This window comes from Ambystoma mexicanum, chromosome 1p (assembly GCF_040938575.1).
Source record: "Ambystoma mexicanum isolate Mex_15411 chromosome 1p, UKY_AmexF1_1, whole genome shotgun sequence".
Classification (NCBI taxonomy): domain Eukaryota; kingdom Metazoa; phylum Chordata; class Amphibia; order Caudata; family Ambystomatidae; genus Ambystoma; species Ambystoma mexicanum.
In genome coordinates this window covers 532,057,162-532,074,800 of record NC_090921.1, presented here as the reverse complement: position 1 = coordinate 532,074,800, position 17,639 = coordinate 532,057,162, and positions in this window count along the sequence as shown.

The following is a 17,639-nucleotide window of genomic DNA, read 5'->3' as shown; positions in this document are numbered from 1 at the left end:
TACCAATAGGTCTCCACTCACTCCGTGGTGTGGTTCTAGAGGGGAACCGCACTGCTAATGTGCAAGGTTTTGGCCAAACTGAGTGTATCGTGTGTTAACTGTTACCTACGAATCTACAGGCTTCATAGTTATAGCGTTGGTGGTGAAGTGGTTTGGATGTGGATGCAGCCATGGGAGTTTGCTCAAAAACTCACTTCCTCCTTTTTCTTTTTTAATTGGCCTTTGTGACAGGATGCAAGAACACCTGCCTGTCACACTGGTCCCAGAACTGAGACCCAGATACTGATTGGATTATTCAAAGGTGTGTATTAATCTTTTGTTCACAAATGTAAACTGAACATGACAGATGGTGGCAAAGTTGCCAGGATGGTGTCTACAGGTGACAGGGTAAATACGAGATGGAAGTGCCAGTGTCTCGAACAACGAGGTCAACAAGGTCAACAGAAAGCAGTGGATGCTCTTTTGTGACTTACACTGTTCCTCCTTCGCTTGGTGGCCTTCCTTTTACTCCTGGCAGCAGCATTCTTTTAGAGGGCACTCCGCGCTCTCTATATCATTTCTCCTCTCAGTATTGTCCTTTCACACATGAATCCCTCCTTCCGCCCTCTCCTCGGAGATGGTGCCTCTCCCCTCTCGAGCATCTCCCTGTTTCGTGATATCGCTCTCTGTATCAGTAGCCCCCTTTTCTTTGGTTCCTCTCAGCTCTGCACACTCTCTTTCTACTTCCAGATGTATTCCCACTTCAATGTATCCCTTCCGGACAATAGCTCTGTCAGCCAGAGCACCTTCTCTACTCGTCACTATCACCCCTCTTGTTCAACGTCTCCCCGGCTTGATCGTTCACTTTTTCTCTCTCTCCTTCTGCCTCCATTCACAGGTCTTCTTCCTTCTCGTCAAACATTGCCTCACTTCTCCTCTATACAAGTTGGCATCCCTAACCTTTTCTGCCCAGGCTATTTATCCTTGGTCTCTGCTACACAAATCTACTCCCTTTCCCACAGCAAAACACGATCTTCCTTAGTCCTTACAGCAGTATTTCCCTTCTAAGCACTCCACGCTTCTCCAACTTCACCTCACACCAATATCTATTCCTTGCAGGTCCCCGCCATCACATTCTCCTCAGTAAGGCTCTTCAGGACCAAGGTCTCTCAAGGTTTTCTGCTCTCTTCCTGCCCGATCTCTCTCAGGGAATGACAGGATCTGACTGGCCAGACTATCTTTTAAAGGGTGATTGCTCCTCCCAATTGGTGGGCTCCAAGGTGATAGGCTGCACCTGTGTTTTGAGGGCTGTGCTTGGCTGTGATTGTGCCCTAGGTTGAGGGTTAGGTGGTTTGGTAGGGGGTGACCTGAGGTCAGGGACATCATCTGACAAAAATGCCAGTTCTAGCAGAAGTGACATCACTTCACCATTGACCTCTGATGACATCACTGGAAGTGATGTCATTTGACCCCACCTCGTAGTGACATCACGGGAAGCGATGGAGCACAACCTTTTACCCCTTGACAAAACAGGAAGTGGCATCACGTAGCGTTGTTCCTAAGTGCATAATGATAAAATATGGTTACGATATCACTGTAATGTGATATATATTTCATACAAGAATGGATCGTCATATGTATCATTAATATCAGTGTGCATTGGCCTGTATTACCAAATTACTGTGAATGCAAGCAGACGTCCAAGGCCAAATGATAATGATGTGTTATTATGTAGCACTTACGCTTAAGCCCTTTAAATAGAACAAATATACATACAATATCACCCAACCTGTGTTGGTACTCATTTATCAACCTCAGAAGGATGAAAGACTGATCTAGCCTTGCTGGGATTCGAACCTGCAACCTGCAGATCACACACACACATCACAGCAACGAGCGCTCAACTCACTGAACTGTCTTACCGGCCATAGCTATTTTATCGGCTATAGTAAAATGAGCAATTACATGTCTTAATGTTCTCAAAGTCATAAAGCACATTACACTCTGTAGTGGATACAATTAAACTGGTAACTGAGATTTCACAGCAGGCCAGTTCATCTGCAGGTCTGGTGCAAAGTTGGCCACATGTCAGGCCTGCGTGGATCTATTTTTCAGGCTTCAGAGGTTGGCAAAATACATACCATTGGGAGGGTTCATAACTGTGTATTAAAGAATTTTTAGTAGCGCAGGGAAAGCAGCGCACTCACAGGGCATCCCATACTCTGGGCACTTGTTACCTCATACATGCAAACATCCTGAACAACATGCCATGGAGATAGGAAAGATAGAGACATTATAACAAAGCATTAATTGTGGCACAACAACATCAAGGGCCACTTTATGTGCTATGTTCAAACATTTCTACACTGTACACAAACTTTTAGGCACAAGGATTTTGTCAAGTGACCGAGGACACGGAGATCGAATGTCTTGTGATGATCGTAACAGAGACAACGGCAGAAAAAAACATGCTATTACTGCAACTTGCGAAAAAATGCAAAATACTTATGGCCCTCATTACGAGTCTTCCGGGAAACCAGCCGGTGCTACCGTTGGGTTTCTGGCAAGCTCACCTTTCCGTTTCCACAGGCTGATATCCCGGTAATACCGGGACATTATGGGCGGCGGAGGAACAGCAAGTTCCCATTTCCCTGGAGTCCCATGGGTCTTCGCAGGAATGGGAACACTGAAGCACCGGCACTGTCTGCAACATGGGGCAGTGCTTTAGTGATACATTGGCCTGTGTGTGCCAGAACTACTGGTTCACAACCCCTACCAGTAGACCTGTAGTTTTCCGGTCTGGAATTTTTTTTACAGACGGGCAAACTTGTAGTCCGAAATGGATGCTTATTCTACTCTAAATGCTTTTTGGAAGTTTTTGTCTGCATTGTGAATTTGAGGTGTTTAAGAACAGACTAAATCAGTGACTCTGCCCCTGAAGGGTGCCTGAAATTAACCTTAGAATTACAGAACGACAAATGATTTGTTATTCCTATGTTTTCTTATTTAGGGTCACTGCTCAAAGCCAGACACTCCAGAAACAAAGAGCCACATGGCACTGGCTACAGCCCAGAGATTCAATTATTATTATTATTTTTTTTTTACTTTTTTAAAACTTTTGTTTAGCGGTAGCGAGGGAGACCACAGGGATAGCAAGGGAGACCTCATGACGTCCCTGCCTGAGGTCACATGTTGGCCTACCACCATCTTGTAGCTCTGAAGGGCTGTTGACAGGTTGGGAGTTTCTCTCCCTTGCCCTGGTGTTTGTGCCAGTGTGAGCATTATCCCGCTCAACCCCTTGCTGATGTGTGATTCTACACTAGGGAAACCTTTAGGTAAGTAGTGGGGGCTGTCTGTACCAGTTAATTCACCTTTGTCATGCGGGGCTTGCTAGTTTGTAACACCTGCGACGTGGTACAGAGACTGTGTGTATAGCCAACCGTGTATGTGTTCTGCACGAATCACCCTCACATTGTTCCAGCACATCTGTGTAACCACAGGTTTTCATAGAGGTTTGTCAGGAGTTGTAACTTTGTTTTGCGCCATGGAAGAGGCTTCCTTCCTACGTGGGAGTTCCTGGTCTCGCTGAGGAGCTCAACTGGCTTTCTTGAACATTTGATCTTGTGGGAAGGTATTCCTTCAGGGGCCTGTGGCAGTCTCCTCTCCCTATCCAAGTTACAGGCAAGAGCAGGAGGGATGAAGGAAGTGGGCGTGGCCCTATACTTACTTGTCTCATGACTCTGCTCTGCCCACCAGTGGGGTTGAGGAGGGTGATTGTCTTTCTTTCCCCGTGTTCCTAGGGACCCCAATGACAGTGGCATAGAAGCTTATGAATGACTTTGTAGCTATGGGGGGATTTGCTTCCTTTGCAATAATGCATGATCATTTCAATCTGTCAATCCATTGATCAAAGTGCCAGTTGGAACCCTTCATGTTCCAAAAGTTTTTAGTTCGCTTTCTTCGGTCACACATTTTAAATGCTGCAAAATGCTTCTTTATTGAAATGTGCGCTATTGTGTGTGCTGATTTTTTATTTCCCCTTTTATGCATTGTGGCTTGGGTTGCTGTGGGGGACCAGCATCTTTCTTAATACCTGCTTGGTAAGTTACAATGTTGTATTGCTCTTCCCCAAAAAGTGCACGGAACAACCATAAATCACCAATGCAATTATAGAGCAAATACTTCAACCCATAAACAGACAGACACAATAACTCACAGCCACGCACTCTTTAGAAGATAATCAGCTTTTTACGGCTATTTATTCAAAGATTACAAGTACATAGAAATAACTCATAAAACTAATATGGACATAGATCACAGAAGAAGTAAAGAAGTCAAAAAGAAATACATCACCGTGAGCGCAATAGAATTCCTCATCTCGTCCAGAAGCGGCTGGAAGACCCCGGGAACAGCCAGGCTGAGAGTACCACAGCTCACAGGAAGGCCAGACGGAGCGTCCTTCTCTGGCTGAAGTCTCACCTGACCCCCTCTGGGTTTCCGCATATATACACACTTCACAAAGGGGAGTTAATTCTCGAACATTCTGGAAATTGCACCTGTGCAGTTGAGGAACAGCCGTCGGTTGCCAGCTGGGTCAATCAAGAGCTCCCCTCAAAAGGAACGCAGGGCCTCCAAAAACACGCTCTATGGAGAACAGTAGCAAGCCATAACAACGTTAGCTTTCCCAGCAGAAATGGCCTTGACCGCATACCAGGTTTGGAAAAGCATGTTTGTCTCAGCGCTGTGAATCTGACACTTCAGCAAAATGTGTGCAGCCTTTCACTTCGGTATGAAGTAAATATCCAACATGGCTCCGGGCGCTCCCAGAATGCATTGCGCGCCCGCGCCATTTTGAATCAAGCATGATTCAAGCATAACAATTCCACCCTTTGGATATTTATCTTCCGTAGCCAGGTGGCACTGGAACCGGTCTCTGAAACCTACGAAATGTTAAAACTAAATTGGGAACACATTGAAGGCAACAACAACAAGCAATTATAATAAACAGTATAATGCAAATGCAAGCAAAAATGTAACGTAGTGTACTCCCAATATCAGGTATCCATGAAAATAACCAATCCCACCAGTTTCTGTTACGATCTTGAGACACTTGAGAAATGAGATCCCTCAAACCTCGAATATGACTTTCAATGGATCGTTAGTGGTCACTTAAATTGAAACAACACATACCTTCAAAAGCGTTACACCCTAAATTATGTTTCAGCAATAGATAATCAACAGCAGCTCTGTTCTGCAAAGTTGCTTTTCTAATAACTTGACTATCAAGGAGTAATTCTTCTAAAGCCTGCGAAGTATGATTAAGACTTTTAACTACTAAACACGCTAATTTCATCAAAGATTTGTAACCTCCAGCAGCTAAACCCCAAACACCTACTAATGAAAGGGTTAATGCTAGAACCTCAGCTTCTGATAGCAAATGTACATGTGAATCACAGTCAGGAGATAGCCCTACAGATTCAAAAGTTGACCTTTTACCTCGAGTTATCGCTGAGTGTAAAGGAAACATCATTAGTCCTAATCGAGTCAAAGCACATGGACCTCCAGAAATGTTAGCTGGAATATAAGTATATGTAATGTTACCACATGAAAAGAGCCATCCTGTTGGAAGTTTCGCATGATTCAAATGACTAGCAGTTATCACTGTATGATTGCAAGACATAGTGGGTCATTATGACCCTGGCGCTAAGTGTTTAACGGCACCGTAAAAGACCACGGTGCCGTTAAACACTTGGCGCCTGATTACGAGGTCCCTTTGCGGGACCCGACCTTAATGGCTGGTACAGACCAGCCGTTAAAGTAGGGTGCCGCAAAGGGACCTTGGTGCTAAGTACGGTACTGCAATTAGCGGTACCATACTTAGAACCTTCCCCTTTCACAGTGAGCCCTATGGGGCAAAAATGGGAATGGGGAAGGGCCATGGCCAACCTCGGAATGGGGTGGTAATTCCCCATTCCGCCATGGCGGAGTCGGTAAGTTACCGGCATGGACCATGGTGCTGTTAGCACCATGGTCCAACGCCTGGGTCGTAATGAGGCCCATAGTGTTATTTACACTGGTGCATATGCGTGACATTCGTGAACATAGTCTCCTCTCGAATGTAGTGTGATTATACTGATTGGTCAACTCTATTTGTCTGCATTTACCAATTTCTTGTGCCTTGCACGTCATAAGGTAACACACATCACCTTGGGTTATATTGTACGTAATCACACGTGTCAAATTTCTCCATTTCTTGTCAGTTTCTTGGCAGAACCGACAATATTCATAAACTGAAAAAGATTGTCTAATGTCTGAGTCTTGAACTAAAGAATCATTATGTGTGACGCCGAAGATATGCTTTAAAACCGGAACAGGCGTTGGCACCGCTACTAAACACGTAGTCAGTAAAGCTTCAGCATTGGGCACATCAGTAAGACAAAAGTGTGATATGTTCAGTACTTGCTGTGCCAGATAAATCCACATATTCTCCTCTTAAGTAATCATAGGAGAGTGTTTCCGTCTTCCTACGATCGCGTCTGGCACGACTGGCATCAAGGTTGTTTTCACTTGCTCCTGATGTGTTTGTCGCATTTCACGGATCCATGTCTTAGGTCTGGCGGGCTTTTCGGCACTGGCATAGGGCTGCTTGGGGACAACATTATTCATCACTATCATTATCCCCTTGATCACTGGCACAGATGTGACATTTGTCGCTGGTAACAGAAGATCGTCTAATTCGCCCAAATGGAGTCCATTTAGTGCCACAGTTACACCAACCAGACCCAGGATCTACAAAGCAAACCCAGAAAAGAGATATCAGTGTTGCACATCACTCTCTCAGATAACATTTGTCTGCAGATACATATTGCCATTTCTTTCTACCAGGCTCCATTACTAAAACCACTTGATCTTTGCCTGATGCAATGACATCTGCTGGCACTGGTGGGCCACTTGGCTTTTCCAGACACACCTTTGCACCCGGTACCATACTGTCTGAAGAGCCAAAACCGCGATCCCCACAGGTACTTAACACTGTAGGAGGCTCCAATTTCTTAATCATGGACAATTTAATGGGAATGACTATCAATTGGGCCACTCAATCACCCTTGTGGATTGATAACAATTGATCCCCACTATTCATTAGGATGACTTTAATCTCGCCTTGATAATCAGCATCAATTACCCCTCCAAACACTTGAACTCCCTTCAATGCTAGGCTAGATCTAGGGGCAATCCATTCCATATGCTCTGGGGGAATATGTACTCCAATTCCTGTTTCAATGACAACTATTCCTCTTGGATCTAATCTGATTTCTTCATTGGAATGCAAGTCTACCCTTGCTGACTCTGGAGTTGCTCGATAGGGAGCTAAAGAACCTGGCGTAATTTCCCAGTATAACAGTGTTTCTCTGGCTGAATGGGGTTGAACCTGTAAAGTAAGAGTCATTAATCGCATCAAAGGAGTTTCATGTTCATACACAGGCCTATTGTTCAACACTTGCACCGCATCAAACACACAAACACGCCAGCCTGCCAAACTGCCGTCTCCAGATTTGCACAACTTTTCTTTCAGTAATCCATTCATTCGTTCAATTAGCCCTGCCGCAGCTGAATGGTAGGGAACGTGGTAAATCCACTCAATGCTCTTTTCCTGACAATACTCCTGTATTAGTTTGCCTTTAAAATGTGACCCATTGTCACTTTGAATCTGCAAAGGCACTCCATAATATAATATGATCTGATCTAACAACCTGATGGTGTTCAATTGGGTTGCACGTTTACATGGCAAAACCATCAAATATCCCGAGTATGTATCCACAATAGTGCATGCATACTGACACCCTCTGATGTTTGGCATAGGACCGATATAATCAATCTGCCAAATTTGACCTGGTAATTTTCCTCTTCTCAATGTGCCTCGAACAATCTGAGGTATAGGTCTATGCAATTGGTGTTGGCACACGGGACACTGCAAAATAATTGTTTTCACTATTTCTAACGGAAGACTGATGCCTCGAGCTTGTGCCCACCTGATAGTAGCCTTTTCTCCAATGTCCCCACTTTTCTGATGGGCCCATTTGGCCAAACCCTCCATATCGTCTTCCCGAGCCTCTGCATCCATTGTCGCAATCTTGGTGTGTTCGTCTGCAACAGAATTAAACCAACGTTCTAATGAATCTGTGGCACAATGTGCGTCCACATGATATACAGTGACTTCACCTTGTAACAACATTTCTGCAATATCTTGCCACAGTTCTTTTCCCCACAACTCTTTTGAATGAATCTTCCATCCATTCTTTTGCCAAGTCGGCAACCGCACTGCCAATCCATTCACCACTGACCATGAATCTGTGTACACATGACATTGACCAGGGGTCTCTTATTTCAATGCTTGGTAAACTGCATAAAGTTCTGCAAACTGACTGCTCTTCCCTTTCCCTGTCGTTGTCAACATCTTTTTTGTTTTGGGATTGTACGACACTGCTTTCCAGTACCTCTCAGTTCCCACGTATCGAGCTGAACCATCCGTGAACCAAGCATGCTCTGTTTGCTCCACGGTCAAATCGCTGTAAGGGACTCCCCATTTCAAGGGAGACTCACGTTTTTCAGGCACCTCCGGTGGTATGTAATCTGAGGGTGGTATGTTGGCTACTTGTGTCATGATGCCTACCCCCAGGCATCCGGACAAAGCCCATCAGCCCCGGGAGCAGGCATCTAGACATTTAATAAAACCTCAGCAGCCCCGGCTAGGGGCTATCTGGGTTCAGTCCTGGCGCCTTAGGCACCAGGCTCATAGTAGGAATCAGTCCTGGCGCCTAAGGCGCCAGGCTCATAGTCATTACTTACCTCAGGCAGACCATGCTGCAAATGATTCCAATACAACATGAAGCCTGACAGGGACTATTTTTCTACAGGGACTATTTTTTACTCGGGTGTGGTTCTAGGGACTTCTTACCTGGGACTACTTTTGAGGCTATTTAAACCACACCCGACCAGCAACACACGCTTCGCGTTATTCTGCATCCAGCAGCGTAACACTCACCGTGCCTGCAGCCTGCATCCAGTCTTCTGCCACGCCCGCCTCGAATCCGGAGCTCCTAAAACAAAGAGGAAAGAATGGGACAAGGTTAGAAAACAAACCTATTTCTATTCCACACCTGATTCTGGATCCATCTTGTCTCCGGACCTGTAAAGAACATTATTTCTGCACGCGCCGCACCTCTAGCTGCAGCGCCGCGCCATACTCACCAGTCTTCACAGCATCCTTCGGGTCGACGCTGCCTCCATCATTTCTTCGCCGAACTTCGGCACCTAGGAGACAAAAGAAAACCACAAGCTGAGCCGAGGGAACCAACAAATATAATTCTTACCACCATAGACTTACTGATTTACCACCGGAGGCATCCTTTTGTGACTCTCCATATTTTCACGTGCCGCATCTGTAAAGAGAGACAAAACAACACGTTTTCCTCGTGCAACATTTACCGGACAGCGCCGGGTAATATAGACTCTTACCTGAGCGCCACCAGCTGCCACAAGAGCATCTTTTCACAAGCCAGCTGCAAGACAAGAAAGGAAGGGGGGAACAAGAGTGAACATCGGACATATTGAACTCTATGAACTTAATACTTACTGGTCCTCACCAGGAACCTCAGAGTCAATACTCTCCGGAACTCTCCCGAGCCTTCAAACCAGTGAAGTAACTGGAATCGACGCGCCCCTGCAAATCCACGCAGGATGGAGAGCTCATCTTTCAAGAATATAAGGTGAGATTGCTGTGAGGGCATTTCGGAGGTGATTAGTTGGGGAGGACTGTGGGGGTGCCATCACTTGAATCCACAAGTGGCTAAATCCATCTCTCCACTTGCAAGAGAATATTTCTACGGGTTAAGCAGACAAGATTAGGATGGCTGATCCAGTCAGTCATCGCTGCACTACGCATCACGTAGGAGACCGCAGCTGTCTGGGTCCGACCGACGCCCCTGTGGGAGCCAGGTGAGCTAACAACTTGCTCATGTAATTTTGCCACTCCACCCTTTCCTGATTTGGCTCTCTCTTGAATATACCATTTCCACTTAATTATGCTGGCTTCTTGAGCAAGTCCTATACGATGCGTTTTAGGAGAGCTCAGTACCCACTGCATGATTGGTATTTCAGGTCGCATAAATACATCATGACCTTCGTCATCTGCTCGGTATCAATAACATGCCAGCAATTGTTTCTCAAACGGAGTATATGAGTTACCAGCATCGGGCAACTTACGACTCCAAAACCCTAATGGCACATGTTTCCTGTCTTGTTTCTGCCACACACTCCAGTTAGCATTATTGTCTTGCACAGACACATTTAATTCCACTTCGCCTTCCTTCAAGGGCCATAAATCAAGCACCTGCTGCACGGTGTCTTTCGCCATCTCAAAGGCTCTCTGCTGCTCTTCCCCCCACCGAAACTCATATTTCTTTCATGTCACTTTGTAGAGGGGGGCCAATATCTGCCCTAAATGTGGAATGTGCTGTCTCCAAAAGCCAAACAGTCCTATAACCTGCTGAGCTTGCTTTGTATTCGTTGGAGTAGTGAATTCAAGTATTTTCTGTCGAGCTTTTGGCACCATTTCTCGATGCCCATGATGCCACTGAATCCCTAAGAATATCACTGTTTCAGCTGGACCTTGAATTTTACTCGGATTAATCTCCCACCCTTCCTTTTTTAATCCTTCCATAAGGACATCTAGCTGACTTTGCACACGGTGCTCATCCTTGCCTTGGATCAAAATATCATCAATGTAATGAGAGATTTGTATGTCAGGTTTGCACGGTATCTTGTCTAAGTGCTCTGCCACCAGCCGGTGACAGATAGTCGGGCTATGCATGTACCCCATGGGTAGTCTTGTGAAAGTGTACTGACGTCCACCCCACGTAAATGCAAACTGTTCTTGACACTCATCAGCAATTGGCACGGAGAAAAATGTATTAGCTAAATTGATCACTGCATACCAAGTCCCCTCAAACTTTTGGACATTTTCAATCAAAGTAATAGCATCTGGGACTGCGGGCACTAAGGGAGAGTATGTTTATTTAACTCCCTGTAATCCACCGTCATCCTCCACGGCACATCTCCCTTTTTAATAGGCCAGAGCGGATTGTTCCATGAGGTGGTAATAGGGCGTAATACACCCGCCTCCACGTACTCTTTAATAGTGTCTGAGATTTCCTTGTGCCCCCCAGGAATGCAGTATTGTTTCATTGCTACCCGCTTGGTTGCCACTGGCACTTGCACTGGGGGCATCTTCAATTTGCCTACGGTAATGGGTGTACAAATCAATGGACTCACCCCAAACTGGTGCGTTTTACCGCCAAGTCCCAAGGTTAGCCCTTCCAAAATGTCAAAGCCAATTATATACTCAGGTATCGAGACAATCAACACCTGGTATTTCTGCCTCTTTAAATCGGCTATTTTCATCTCTACTCGCGTTTGCACTGCGGGGGTCTCTTTCCCCCCTAAACCTGTAATCGTAAACGGTTTGCCTTTAAATCGTGTCGGATTACCATGAATCAAAGAGGCCTCCGCCCCGGTGTCTATCAATGCTTGCACCCCTTGTGTATTTCCTGGCCCCCAAAAAATCTTAACATCAACATGAGGCCGCCTATCCATCTTTATGCGGGCAGATGCTGCCGGAGCTTGGCCGAAGCCCTAGTCAAACTTCGAATGAGTGTGACTCGTCTCCGCCTCTAACATCGCACTCACCACTTTTCTCAAATCAGCGTATGTTGGCTGGTACGGGGAAGGTGTCCCCATAGACCCTTCGTCTTGTTCTTCCACAGGGGGAGCAGAAGGTGAGGTATCCCCCTGTGGCGTGGTGACTACTTGCTTCTTGACCTGTTTATAGCGCTCTTTTGCTGCAAGTCCTTGTTTTTTGTATAATTCATACATTACTCTGGTTTTGATGCCATCAATTTCTTCATGTGGCAAACCATCTTTTAACAAAGCCAAAAACATGTCTTTTCGGGACACTCGGGAGTCTCTGTTATCTTGCCGCCTGCCTTCAGTTCTTCTCTCACTACGCCCCTCTCTCTCCCGTGGCTTGTTATCACTCTTATCCCACTCTCCCAAATCTGCAAGTTGCGGAATGGCATCTGCTACCTCATCAGTAGCCTTGCCTGTCATGCCTACGAGCAAAGTCATAATGACACTTTTGTATGCGGGTGGCGCATTTCTAATCACCATGTTTCGAGTTGAAACTGAGAGCGGCACGGCTCCCATGTGATCAGGAGCATCTATGTGAATAGCCTCTTTCATAGCATGCTCTTTGACTTTTTGAATTGCTTCTCTCAACGTATACCACTTTGTTTCTTCACTAGGCCAGTCTGTGGTAATAGGGTATTTACGGTTACATGCTTGGGCTATCAGGTGCAACAAAGACACCTGCATATCTTGACCATTTGCGTCAGGGGGCGGCCTTGCTCTTAAGACCTCCTGTACATTGGTGTCAATTGACAGGGGTAAAAAACGCTGTGAATCAGTAGAATCTACCAACAACCCTGCAGCACACCCGTCTAGCAATCTCACCATCCATGTCAATAAAGCTTCCCCTGATTTTTGCCTCAAACAGGTAATAATTTCCCCAACCTCCTGTTGTGTGTGATCTTCAAAAGTACTTAAATCCACCATACCACCACCAGGATTCTGCGGGTGTGGTCCGGCTCGCTGCCTTCTAACAGGCTTCGCCGCCACTGTTTTCTGTTTCACCTCTGGTTTGGGGTCAGACTACTCTGCGGAACTACTTTCTAGACTAGTCGAATCAAAAATATCACCATCCCATTTGTCCGGATCCCAGTCTACACCAGCGGTAGCGATTACCGTTGCCACCTTTCTTTTGTTGACCCCTCCCCGTCCTTTCCTATACTTATATCGAGCGATATACCGCCTGATATGTGTCGGCCTTATCTTTAAACAATTTCAGTTGAATCTGCTGCATTAACGCAGTCTGCCGTTCTGCAGCTAGCTCTCTCTATAATCGCAAAACCTCATTTTTCATGTCCAATTTCATCTGATGTATTTTCCTATAAGCATGCAAAAGAACCCAACCTCGCCTACCTAATGCCGCACATTCTTTACCACGTTCTACTGGAACTTGTTGCAAGCATGCAATTACATCAGTCGGATCGGCATCTCCCAATCCTTGATCCAAATCTCACTTAAACCGGCACCACATGCCCATGCCTTAGCCAACATATCATATGGACTCTTAGTCCAACCTGGGATAACAACATCAGAACAGTCACCGCCAGCGGTAACGTTCTTTTTCTTGAACAAACTCTTCATTATCGCAAACAAAACAAAACCTCGTTGAACCTATATATTTTCTTCTCCACACTACAATCACTCCCACAGGCACTCAAACACTTAAACAAGGAGAAAAAAAACTTCACTATTCAAAAACTTCACTTACACAACAACCAAATCCTATCTACGTTTCAACAGATTCTTGGACACTCGGAACAATTCATCACAAGCAATCCTGTTCGTGACGCCAAAAATGTATTGCTCTTCCCCAAAAAGTGCACAGAACAACCATAAATCCCCAATGCAATTATAGAGCCAATACTTCAACCAATAAACAGACAGACACAATAACTCACAGCCACGCACTCTTTAGAAGATAATCAGCTTTTTACGGCTATTTATTCAAAGATTACAAGTACATAGAAATAACTCATAAAACTAATATGGACATAGATCACAGAAAAAGTAAAGAAGTCAAAAAGAAATACATCACCATGATCGCAATAGAATTCCTCATCTCGTCCAGAAGCGGCTGGAAGACCCCGGGAACAGCCAGGCCGAGAGTACCACAGCTCACAGGAAGGCCAGACGGAGCGTCCTTCTCTGGCTGAAGTCTCACCTGACCCCCTCCGGGTTTCCGCATATATACACACTCCACAAAGGGGAGTTAGTTCTCGAACATTCTGGAAATTGCACCTGTGCAGTTGAGGAACAGCCGTCGGTTGCCAGCTGGGTCAATCGAGAGCTCCCCTCAAGGAACGCAGGGCCTCCCTGCTCTAAAAACACGCTCTACGGAGAACAGTAGCAAGCCATAACAACGTTAGTTCTCCCAGCAGAAATGGCCTTGACCGCATACCAGGTTTGGAAAAGCATGTTTGTCTCAGCGCTGTGAATCTGACACTTCAGCAAAATGTGTGCAGCCTTTCACTGCGGTATGAAGTAAATATCCAACATGGCTCTGGGCGCTCCCAGAATGCATTGCGTGCCCGCGCCATTTTGAATCAAGCATGAATCAAGCATAACAAATGCGAGTGTCATTTAGTGTGCCAAGGCTTGGTTTGTGTAAAGAACTCTGCATAGTCTACCTTGAGCACTTCCTTTGGTATCTCTCTTTTTTCTCTGTATTTGTTAAACTTTTGAATATTCTAAAAGTGTTTCTTTTCTGAAATGTGCACTATTGTTTAGACCACCGTTTTAGTTTCCTTTCATTTGAATTATGGATTTGGTTTCTGAGGGCATTTAATGTTATCCTCTTGTTGAGTGACTGGTACCAACTCTGGACTCTTTTAAATGGTTTCTACCTATTCACATGGGCAATGTCTGCCTACCCTAGATGGAAAATGTCAATGGGCCCTGTTTAATGTGCCAAGCATGGATTGTTGTACTTAATGGTACTCTGTGAAACAAATACACTCCAGACGTTTAGTGCATTATGCACCCCTCTTCCTCCTGTTCTTCCCCATTCAAAGGACCACATTTTAAAGATGGCCATAAAGCCTTTCATTGTGCATTTCAACCCATGAGCTACTTCTCGTGCTGCACGATGCATGAAACCATCAGCCCAAACATGAGTGCCAAGCTGAGGAAGTGGCACTGGGTACCACATTACAGAAATACTGCAATGGCTCATCATTTTCAGTCAGAATTGCCCCCGCATGGTCTGCAAGCTATTACCACAAAAGTGGGTAGCACAACCAGAGGAGAATTAAGCATGAGGACGAGTAAGTATTGTACTTTACACTGCAGCAGTTGCCTGTATGTTGGGAACCGGAATGTGAGACATGCGCAGTACCTATAAATCTACCTATACAGCAAAGGATCATGGAAGCAAGATTCCAATTGAGGAAGCCATATATGTACTCTCGAAAATATGATGGTCATTTGAATGAAATCCCAGAGGAAGTGGGAAAAGTGAGCAGGGGAGCAGACTGGTGACGTCATACAGAGCAGAGCTGACGCACCTAGAAGAAGTTGAACAGTGCATACGTTATGAAGAATCAAAGGAGGAGGCGTCAACATTTCGGGCTCTAGATGAAGATGCTCATGCTACAGAAACAATAAGGAAGATACTAAGTCATTTTACACGTGTACAGATACAGAAACCACAAGCAGACAAAGAATTCTTTAGGCTGGCTATGTAGTGAATTAGATTGTGGCGATGCACCAATGTATATGCATAGGAACATATGGACTACAGATATTTCACAGTGTACTTTTAGCAAATCTAGGCCCCATGGACAGAAGGCTTATTTTGGGGTGGCACAGTTGGTAAAAACAGCGAAGACAGGAGGTGAATTGAAGAAAGGTTGGTTGGCCTAGTATCAAGAAGCCAAGCCCACCATGAGCCAGGATGTTCTCACAGAAGCTACAATTAACGAGGGGCAAGAACAAACTCTTGATGAGGTGAGATGAAGAAACACTGAAGGCATCAGAAGATTAATCATTTAATTGAGTTTAATACAGCAAAATGCTCTGAAAAACAGTCTCTAGTCACATGGTCAGATGGAAATGGACACTGGGATGAGCTGAATCGAAACTGGGAGGCAAGGGATGTCTGTACTCCCTTCTATTCTCAGGCAAAGAGAACAAATTCAAGGCCAAACTTCAAAGGGATAGTTGACTGGCAGACAGTAGAGTGATGATGGATAGTGAGCTAACGAGGTGGGAAGCTATGGTTATGACCAGCCCACCAGCACCGGGGAGCCAGCCTGCGTGCTGCTGACGCAGGTGGAACATTACAGAGGGAGATGAGGGTGCCAACCAATTATAGAGGGCCATGTAATATAGAGCCCTATAGTTTTTACAACCAATGGGACGTTGTGTATTTGATGATGATCGTAGTGACTTGGACTGGGATGGGCTTAGTTGTCCACCTGATATTAGAAACCCAATCACTCTTCCTAACCAGTATGGATTGTATACCTAGATGTTCCCTGTAATCCTATCACTTTCTCAAATAGGTTATTGTAGTTTGCCACGTAGGTTGACGTCAATGATGACAAACATTTAGTACATAAGTGTGTTTTTTCATGTGATATGTTGAGTCTACTGTAAGACATCGGATGAAGTTCGTTTTAGAGAATTGAGAATAAAACTGTTACTTTGCCAACTTCTTGAGTCGATCTGATTATTGATGTTTGAGTATATTTTGCATCCCCATCTATCTCTGAGTAGTGCTACCCCGTCTTAAAGAGCCTAGTGTCAGATACACAGTTTCACGTGGCAGCAGAGGTGATGGTCTAGAATACATCGACCTATAAAACTTTAGGGTCCCCGGTAATATCGGACGTCCTCCACCATTTAGCTGGAAGAACGTAAATCCCCTTGTGGATAGTGGTAGTTAGCGTAATAAAAATCTTGCAAGTGCAGGTGGGACAGGTCCCTCGTTTTCAAGCAAAATCCCCACCCGACTTCTACAGGAACCTGAGCGAACTGAAGGATGAAGCGGCTGGTTGAGGGGGGGCGATCCCGAGGTTCGAGAGCTGAAAACGCGGATGGTGAGTAGACTGAGTGAGGTGGCAAACATAGAATGAGCATTGAGTGGGGAGAGTGATAATGGGATAACAAGGAAAGTGTAACAGAGGGTTGGTTGGGGTATTTTATTGTTAAATGTTAAGACGAGGAACGTCATAGTGAAGACAAGGAACGTCATAGTTTAGATATATAGGCGAAGAGCGTCCTATATGATAAACCCAGAACCCTACATCAAGGACGTTTAGAAGGAACCTGTCCTAAAATCCCAGTGGACGAATATAGGCTACAAATGTTCAAGGATTATTAAAGAGGACGGTTCATACTTCATCAGAGTAATTTCAGGGGCGGATAGAATAGCCACGAGGAGCATAAGGTGGAATTTACGTTGGTTCGGCCAGTCTGTTAAGTATTGTCTGTTTGTTTATGTGTTATATGTGGTGAAGAAAGGATGAATTATTGAGCAATGAAAAGTGATGAGAAGTTGAAAAAATGGATTATTTATTTAATTGACTGATGGTGTTCATTGAACAGGTGGATTGAAGTAAAGTGAAATATAAAGGTTTGGAGCTGCGATGATTGGTGCACTCTCATATTGTATTGTCCTTTTGAAAAAGCATTTTGTAAAAGCACGATAAAGAGTATTAACAATCAAGAGTGACTAAGTTATGATGGAGGATATTACTCCGCTTGTACACTTATGCAGACAGTTACCGAAACACGCACCCAAGCTCAAGCAATATAGTGCAGAATGGGTTAAGGTTACAGCGGACAAGATGTTCATGCCGTGGCCACAAGGGGGATCGCTGTCAAAAGCAGTTCTGCAACATATGACGACATGTCTGCATGCAGCATATACGGGGGAAAGTTAGAACAAAGGCCAGCGAGCTTGGAGCTGTGGAAAA